Source organism: Saccopteryx leptura, chromosome 2 (assembly GCF_036850995.1).
Source record: "Saccopteryx leptura isolate mSacLep1 chromosome 2, mSacLep1_pri_phased_curated, whole genome shotgun sequence".
NCBI lineage: Eukaryota > Metazoa > Chordata > Mammalia > Chiroptera > Emballonuridae > Saccopteryx > Saccopteryx leptura.
In genome coordinates, this window is record NC_089504.1 from 100,481,952 (window position 1) to 100,491,448 (window position 9,497).

The 9,497-nt window shown below is 45.4% G+C and overlaps 1 pseudogene; it reads left to right on the forward strand.

The window, feature by feature from the left end:
* Positions 1-8,733: 8,733 nt before the first annotated feature.
* Positions 8,734-8,853, forward strand: LOC136396123 (small nucleolar RNA SNORA38; annotated as a pseudogene).
* Positions 8,854-9,497: the final 644 nt, after the last annotated feature.

Genomic DNA, 9,497 nt, shown 5'->3' on the forward strand with positions numbered 1-9,497 from the left:
CACTGGTCTCCCAGCTTGTCAGTTACTAGTTTATTGTTCATTCATCATGAGCAGTTACACTCTACAAATTTTTATCCAAAGATTGGTGTGATGAGAACTGGTGTGACATTTTATAAACACTCTGGGAAGTATTAAAAGAACTATAAAATATATTATAACCCAGTTGCCCTAACATTTCACTTTAGGCATACCTGAAACTATGTAATTTGAAGTATAAAAGAAAAAAAGCTTATGCCCAGAGATGTTCTTTTCAGTCTAAATTAGTAAAAGATTGGAAAAAACACTAAAAATCTACAGTGTGTGCTATTAGATGGTGAGAAGTGATTTTCAAAACAGTCATCTGAGGCCCTGTCAGTGAGTTAATTATCAAAGAAGTTTAAATTGGGTTCATTAAGTCAAGAAACTGTGTGTTATATACTTTGGGAAAACATGTTTTAATGGAAAAGGATTTTTGGTTAGTGCTCAATTAAGCCAGGAAATTAAATCACCTGGATCAGTTACTTAATTGAAGGCTCTCTTAATTGAGATTTTTACAATCACGTTGATAACAATAGCTTTGTATTTTTTACTTTATTTTTTAAAATGTATCAACAGGGTTTTGTTTAGTTAAATGACAAACGTGTATGCCTCATTTGTGTATCAGTTATTTCCTAAAGTTTAATACAACATGTTTCATTTCCACATGATCCTTTTCATGCTTTTTTATTCCGTTTTATTGAATTTATAGGGATGACACTGGTTGTAGGAAAATGGCCGGAGATTAGACTGTTGCCCTGAAACAAGTCTTCGGTGCGGACTTTGGAAGCCAAATCCTGTGGGGGCAGAACACTGCCCCGGCACGCGCTGATAAGAGTGTTGAAAGGAAGCAGCTGATCACTATAGCCCTTTCCTGCATACCTGAAAGGTATTAGTTAATCATCCTTCTCTGCACCTGAACCCATGTTCTGCTAATTTAACCCAGGCTCTGCTAATTTGCTTGATGATTACAGCAACCAATAAATATGATGAGGCTGCAGAGATCTCAGCTCTCAGTCCTAGAGGCTGGGAATCCCCTGTACCCATCTTTTCTTTATGTTGTGTCATGTGTATTTTTTCTTAAGTCCTGCAGCGTCTTATTTTCATGCACACTCATTGCCAAGCTGGTCTCAGCAACTGGTTAACAAAATTAAAGAATTTTCCAGTGCGCAATTTCACAACACATCTCTGTACACACTATACTGTGTGTTCACCACCCCAGGCCAAGTCTCCTTCCATTCTTATTTGTCACCCCATTCCCACCTCCAACTCCCGCACTTCCCCTAGCAATCACCACTGTTGTCCATGTCCACGAGTGTTTTCTTATTTTTCCTTTTTGTTCAATCCCTCCACTCCCCACTCCAACCCCACATCAGTCCCCCAACCTCCCCTGGCAATTGTCCGCCTGCTCTCTATCTGTGAGTCTCTCTCTATTTGGCTCGTTAGTTCATTTTGTTCACTAGATTTAACATATGAGTGAAATCATGTGGTGCTTGTCTTTCTCTGACTGGCTTATTTCACTTAGCATAACGCCCTTCCAGGTCCATCCATGCTGCTGCAAATAGTAATACTTCTTTCTTTTTCTACAACTGCGTAGTATTCCATCGTGTAAATGTAGCACAGCCTTTTTATGCACTCACCTACTGAAGGACACTTGGGCTGCTTCCAAATCTCGGCTATTGTAAATGAATAGAATGTATAAATTTTACATTATTAGTGTTTTGGGTTTTTTCAAGTAAATTCCTAGAAATGAACTCAGGGTCATAAGGCAGTTAGTTCCACTTTTATTTTCTGAGGAATCTCCATACTACTTTCCACAGTGGCTGCACCAGTCTGCATCCCCACTAACAGCGCCCGAGAGTTCCCTTTTCTCCACATCCTTGATAGCACTTTGTTTTTTGTTTTTACCAACACCAGGCCTGGAAGCCGGTCAGCAAATGTCCCAAGGTACCCCAAGATACACATCTGCCTGCCTCCACGACCTGTCTGCCTGTCAGGCTCAGTCACTGAAAGACCCCTAGCTGTACTCTAGTTGTGTGAGGTAGGTTTACAGTGAGTCACCAGCTAGGGAGGGGCAAGTGGTGTTCAGCAGACTGACACAGGTTCCAACGTGGTGCTGGTGCTGGGTCGGAGGCCACTCAGCAGAATTCCCTGGTATAGCAAGTGGAGCTGCCGCACGCCGGGTGCTTGCACACATTTGTGTTGCAGCAGGCTCTGGGGGAGGCATCATGGTGAGCACAGCAGACTTTCTCGGGCTCAAACAAATCAAGATATCCCATGTGAGGAGAGGGCTCTGCTTCGGTCAAACCTGCGAAGGGAAAAGGGACCCTGTTCTAGATTCTCACACCTCAGTCTATCACACTTCCTGCCGGCGAGTGCTGGAGCTCAGCAGGGCGGGCTGTCAGGAGCAGGGAGAATGGGGCTTGCGGGTCGCCCATGAATGGGAGGTATTGGTCAGGCTCTGGGGAAGGAGAGAGTTGTGGTCCCTGTCCCGGGGCCACACCACTTAGTTTGGCCTGGATTTTTCCCAAACTGCAGCAGGGCAAAGCCTTTAGGAGTCAGGCAGGTGGGGCCTCTGGACCCAGAGCCTGGGCCTGAAGGATGAGTTTGCCAGAACGCCATAGGGTGGTGCCGGCGATTGCTCGTGAGTGGGAATGGCTGGTCAGGACAGTGGAGGGAATGGCCTCAATTCTAAAGCCACACAATTCAGTCACTCACACCACCTGAGTCTTCCCAGAGCTGTTCCCCTTGGCCAAGGCAGCAGAGTCTTCAGCAGAGTGTGAGGTCCACAGTGTGGGGTGAGAGGGAGTCCAGAGTTTTCAGCAATTGCTTTCCCTCAGGCTGACGCTGCACAGAGGGCAGTGTACCACCGCCTAAAAAATAGTGCCTGTGGTATGGCAGAATGACTCAGCACAGGAATCCTGTGGCTGTCCCTTCAGCTCAGACCTCAGAGCCACAAACCTCAGACTCTCCTCACGTGACTCTAGTCTGCTCTGTCCTCCCTTCACGGGAGCCTAGGGTAAGTGGCTGTGAATGGAATTTAGTGTAATGGCCCTTTAAGATGACAAGAGGGTCTCAGTGGACTTCCATCTCTCCCTGTATGTTACTGGGTGCCCCTTCCTGGCTCTGGTGCTCTGGACTTGGGAAATTGGCTTGGGGTTTAGACCCCACACTTCTCAGGTGGAACCCCCTGCCACCAAGCTATCCCTCCAGACCCTCAGCCACTGCCGTGGAAGTGGGACTCGCCCTTTTGGCATCACTGCTCTTTATACTAGTCTCAAAAGACAAGCCCTTTATACGTGGCTTCTTCTGTAAAGACTTGGTTATAAGACCTCTTCAGCTTGTCTTCAGTTGGTTATTCAGTTCAGTTATTCAGGGTGGTTGTTCTATAATTCAGGTGTAATTCCAGCCTTGTCCTGGGAGGAGGAGAGTGTAGCTTTCTCCCACTCTGTGCTGTCTTGAATCTCCGTGGAGTCTTTAAAGTTGAGCTGTTTCTGCTGTAGCTGGCATGCGCAGAGGGGTGGCTGCTCTCGTGCCCTACGCTGTGACCCCGATGTTCTCACCTGTACCCGAGAAAAACACTGTCTGATAAGTTTTTAGGAAATCTTTTAGGATTAAAAAGACCACACATGTTAAAGACTTGGCACAGCGTTGTCACATAGAAAGCGTGCAGAATGTCCCAGCGATGATTTCCCCAATCAGTGAGAGCAGTATCCAGGCGAGGAGTGTGAAACGATGTCTGTGTCCTTCTCCAGTTTCAATCCTGAGCAGCACTTCTCTATGTGTTTGTTTTCCTTTTCCTAATTGCAAGGTCATGCTTTCTACTAATCAACTAGAACTGAACCTAAAGATGTGGTGTGAGGAATTACTCGCTACCCTTCTTTTTCTTTTTTTCTAGGTTAGATTTTCATTCTTCCTTTATACTCTCTTCTCTTTTAAAGTCTGCTATAGCTTTCATTCACACACAACTCAAAATAGCTATTTTCAGGAAGTGCTAAATTTAGATAACTCAAAAAGAGCCAGTTTTATCCTTCCCTTGAAAGATCCCTTTGTTCTGAGTCCCCGGAGAAGAGGGTTTGCTGCTGCTGGTGGTGCTGCTGTTCCCTTTTTTTTGATGCAGACCCCAGTGGCCTCTGCTGTTGTCCCCAGGCCTCCTCCAGCTGGCAGGCCAGCAGGGCAGCAGTGGCCACCTCGCTGTGGGTCAGGGTCTTTGTGCTAGCTTCTCGCCCTCTCCATGCAGCGTCAGCAGGGGACTGGGAAGGGCCAGGTTGCCCTTCTCCTGAAGCTCTGTACTCAGGTACACATAACAGAAGTTCCCAATGGCAATGGCTTCAACAGAATCTCCCTCTCAGATCCAGGAATCCTGAAAGGAAACACCCTGTGGGTACTCAGATTTCTTGGGTGTTTCTGTCATGGCTACTTGCAAGTTGATGGCTGCAGCACCAATGACTCACCGTGGTCCAGGCAGCAGGCAAGAGGAGAGGCAGGGGAAAACAGGCTGAGCCAACCCCTTTTAAGGAGCTTTCTGGAAGCCTCATTTCATAGCCTCCACTTATACTTTGTTGCCAGCACTGTCTTGCACGGTCAACCCCCCACAAGGGAGGTGAGAGTGTTCCCAGTAGAACTGGGCCCTTGTTACCTTCAGTGGCACTGGTGTCCTGGAGGAAAGAAGAAAGGGGACACCAGCTTTCTCCCTTTATTGTCCGCAGGGTCACCCTGCACAGTTATACCTGTCTGTCAGACAGCCTGAAGAGCCGGGGTGACTAAATGGGGCTGCACCAGATAAAGTGGCCTCATTCCTACCCAGCCCAGCTCTGTTACGCTGATTGCCAGAAGGTCCCCACTGACAATCCAGGCCCCTTCCTGCCCCAGAAGGGGCTTGCCTCTGAACTTCACCCCATTATGCTCTTACCTGCAGCAGTTACCTCAGGTCTCAATTATTCCCTCCAAAGTAAAACTTATCTAACGTGAATAATGAATGAATAACTTTGGAAAGAAAGAGATTTGTGAACCTCCTAGTGGATGATGGACATTATATTTTGATGCTACTTAATATGTGAAAATACAGAACTCAATTGAACTTCGTAAACTTATAGTTTTTATGCATTTTTAATACACAAACAAAATATTCCAACAATTTCAAGCCAAATGCTGCAATCATCAAAATCAAATTAGTGTCATCAATTTAACAGGCCATAGCTTTTACCCTCACGTAAAAGCTGCTCTCAGTGTGCTGCGCCCGTTGGCTCGTCCTGCCGTGGCCGAGGGTCTCCAGTAGGTCGTGCTCTGTGCTGGGCAGGTCTGACGTCACATTTCTCTCTCTAGTCATATTTTATAGAGCGCCAGGTGCCATTAAGCCTCCATTCCTTTTCCGGTAATGATCAATAAAGTTAATTTCCTCGGTATCAGGGGTATGGAAGACATGAGTGAGATTTCAAGGTGGGATGTCCTATCAGGTGGTCCTCCGGTGGTTGCTGGCGATGGCCACAATCCACTCCAATTTCCCTCCCTACCTTCTCCATTGAAGTATGCCCTGGGGGTACTACCTAAGATAAGTAACTTTGTAAGAGCAAAAAATCTTGTAAAAGCAAAATGTCTGCTTGTAAGAGTGTGGTTACAATCCAAGGCAAGTTCTGTTACCTTCCAAGAATGGGGATGTAGTGAGGGAAGGGGGATAGTTGTTCTTTCAGCAGCATAAAAATGTCATGTTTTTTATAAGTATAATGTAGCTTACTCAGGGTGATGTAGTGCTTCCGGCTTTGGGCTTTAGTTTATCACCATAGTGGGTATGAAGGATGTGCAGAGCATCACAGGAAGCGGGAAGAGGAAGGGAAAGAGTCTGTTCTGTCTTCTGGAGCAAAGTCTAAGGTGAGTTTGGCACATTGGAAAACCCAGCCCTATGTACGGCAGTTTACCAGTCCCTCGGTGGTGAGTAATTTTGCTATACAATTTATGATTTTTCTATATAATTTATCATCAGAATTTCTTGACTTAATTCCTTGAGAAACTAATGACCACACACCATCTCTCATTCTATCTGGGTTAAGGGTCTCCATAGAAAAACAGTGGGAGAGATGGTATGGGTGGCTTTGCAGAATTACTTTTTTTTTCTTGTTGTTCAATTGCATTATTTCCACTTTGAAACTGATAGGATGTTTCCTTTCATTCTCTCCCCTCCTCTCGGGAAAAATGGGGCCCTCAATAAGAGTCACTGGACCCAGGAGTGCCCCTAAGCCGCAAGACTTTGCTATTCTAAGCCCTCACAGCATATCCCAGGTATCTATTATTTGGAGTTGCTCTCACGATGAATGTGTCTTGAATGAAGTTCCTCTCTGGCCCCTCCTCTGCCAGTAGAACTAAATCAGCTCTTTGCCGAGTGTCAGCAAATAGGTCTGGAAATGGGCCTGCCTTAGTTCTGAAGAACTGTATACTTCCCAACTGTGCTTCCCAATTGTGTTTCCCAACCCTACGTACCAACTTTGCTTCCCAACTAGTGATAACAAACAGCCTTAGAGGTTCGGTGCCTTAAAACAGCAACAGTTAATCCTCATTCTGCTGCACATCATCTGTCCCTGCTGCATGTCGTCTGTGTCCAAGCTTGGGCATGCTTCTGCCTGGACCTAGGACATCAATGCAGCCTTCACTTATAACTGAGATGCTGTGACCAAGGGAAAGAAGACTCTTGAGAGTTTGAGACACTCGAGTGCTCTGAAATAAAGGCAACACATGTTATTTCTGCCCACCACTCACTGTCAGAATTGACTATATGTCTCCGCCGAAACCTAAGGGAGCTAGGAAATACAGTTCCTCCATGTTCCCACAGGGAAGAAGCTGGCAAGGAAGGGAATGGCTGGCAAAGAGCACTGGGACCGCGGGCCAACACCGCATTCTAATCGGGTTGTGAGCCCCGCAAACAAGCAGCAGAACAACACTGAAGACTGGAATTGTTTCTTCTGTTGGCAGACTCAGTTTATCCCGAGATTTACAAAAAAGGATGCAAAAACCTCTCTGCTGATGGCAAGAAATACTGTAAGGCCATGTTCCATGTGGGGAAGATGGTGTCCGCCTCTCCCATCTCACCTACCATTTTGGTATACATGGATAACTTAACTTGTTTTGTTCAAGTCATTTTCCATTTTGTGCAATATCTACCTGGCTGTGAATTTAGACAAAGGCATAAGGCTTCTCATCAGAGAAGCTTGCTGAAGGCAGTCCTGTTGAGCAAGATTTTGGAGGCAGAAATACTCCAGTGAGGTGATGAAAGCTCACAAAGCCAGAGCTCACGGGGCCTGTCCTGTAAACCCAATGGACTTCTGAGGACTGAAGTCTACAGAAGCATCTTTCATGGAATTGCCAGCCAACCCGAGAAGGCAGAGGACTTGAACTCCAAAGCCTGCCTCGCCTTCTTCTATAGTGCTGGCTCTTTTTATAGGGTTCAGGGCCTGTTAGTAATGGTACAAGGGGTAAAATCTATGCAGTTAGTCACATAACGGGGGTAGCAAGGTACTCTTTCTTGAGATAATGGACCATCTCTCTTATTTTTCTATCTTCACATTCCTCCACTGACAGAGTAGTTCAGATTGGCCGTCTGTCTCCCAATCTTCGGGCTCCTTCCAGGACGCTTCCCAGGCCCTCCTGCAAAGATCAACCTCTCACTGCATTTCAAAGGGGAAGACCAGGGAGCCCGTGAAAGGAAACAGAGAGCAAATGTGCCAGTAAATTATTTCCTAACCCTCACAGTAACAGGGAAAGGTATTTTAATTCCCTGTTTATAAAAATACCAGCTAAGGTGGGAAAGGTGAAGTAGGTGGTTTTAATGGGACCCCCGGGAGCCGCCAATGTTGAAGCAGCACCCAAGGACTCTTATCAATACTACTTGATAGTGAATTCTAGATATTGGAAGTTGTTGTCATGGCAATTCAGTGGAGGTAGGTGGGATCATTTTTTAAAAAGAGGGACTCTAGATCATCTAAAGGAAAAGAGACATATTTAGCCTCCCAGTTGTCTAATTCTGCAGGGAAGCATACTTTAGATGGCACTTGAAATTGTTTACATAATATCTGCTTTGTTATGCACTATCAAGAAAAAAACATGAAATGTCGTTGGCAGCCATGGCAACCCTATCAAAATCCGACATAAATTGCATTCCTGCCTCTTTCTTTCTCAACAATGAAACAAGAGATAAAATGGGAACTGGAAACTGATGAGATGGAAACTACAGAGAAATGGAATTTTTGATTAAGAAAAGAATTATATTGTTGATACATTGTGTTTGCGCATAGTCTTTCTCGAGGAGCCCCCAAAGCACAGTGAAACACAGAGGTAGTGCCATTCTCTCCTGTACACGTCACCCATGTTGAAAGGCAATAAACAGGTCATCAAAATAATCAGCCCACATGGGAAGGTAGCAGGATTAGCTGATACCAACACCATAAAGTTCTGACTCAAAATTCTATATCCATTATAATTCCTATGACATAGAGTCGACACTCTATGTGACAGGAATTGATTATTTCCTTGAGAAATATGATATATACAATGCCACTGGGAAGTCATAAATTCCTGTTATAATCCATAGCACATGGTTGCCAAGGCGAAAAGCAAGCTTAGGTTCAGTGGCAGGTGAAGTACATCTTGTAGCTTTATAGGAAATAGGATGTTCTTTTACATCACTTACAAAGAATACCTATGCTTTTTGCTTCTAAAATGCTAGCAGTACCCTCCTACAAAGGCATGTCTGTGGTTCCCTGTCTTTGGACACGTAAGAATTGGAGGCAATGTTGTGTGGACTTGGGGAAATCTGGGGCCAGCTTGCTCATGATCTACCATCCCACATAGACAAAAAAATATTGGCAGTAAATAAAAATAACAATAAAAAACAGCGACGTGTAAGCAAAATAGGAAACTCAAGAAAATGGAAAGAGCTGGTTTGTGAGCTTTTGATCTTTGCCAAATTCTGTCAATCTAAGAAACAGGCAACCAGTGGCTCCTGTCCCATTCTATACTCAGTTGGGGAGCAGGACACAGGGTCCGAGAAGATCCTGTAAGTGTTCTGAAGTAAGGAGGAGGTTTGAGTCCACTAAGTGAGCAGAAAGCCAGCGAGCAGAGGGATTGGGGTGGGGGTCGGGGTGGACTGTGGCCCTGAGGCAGAACCAGGGACTGAAGTCTGGGGAGCCCCCTGCAGGTTCTCTGGAAAGCAACACCTGCAAATACAGAGCACTGACGAAGCTCAGTTTAAAAGGACAGGAAGAGGTACCTCCCCCTGTATGAAAGTTGACGTTCAGACACTTTGCTTTTATGAAATACCTACATCAGTACCTGTTTCATTAAGTGCAAGAAATCTTAGTTCTCACTTTCATGAAAAATAGAAGAAAAAAGCGAAAACAGTGTTCAGCATTTGTATGGCAGGACTGTTACAGACACAGCGGCCCCACAAGCTGTGAGAGCGGACCCACCAAACCCCATCCTGGGAACCATACTCA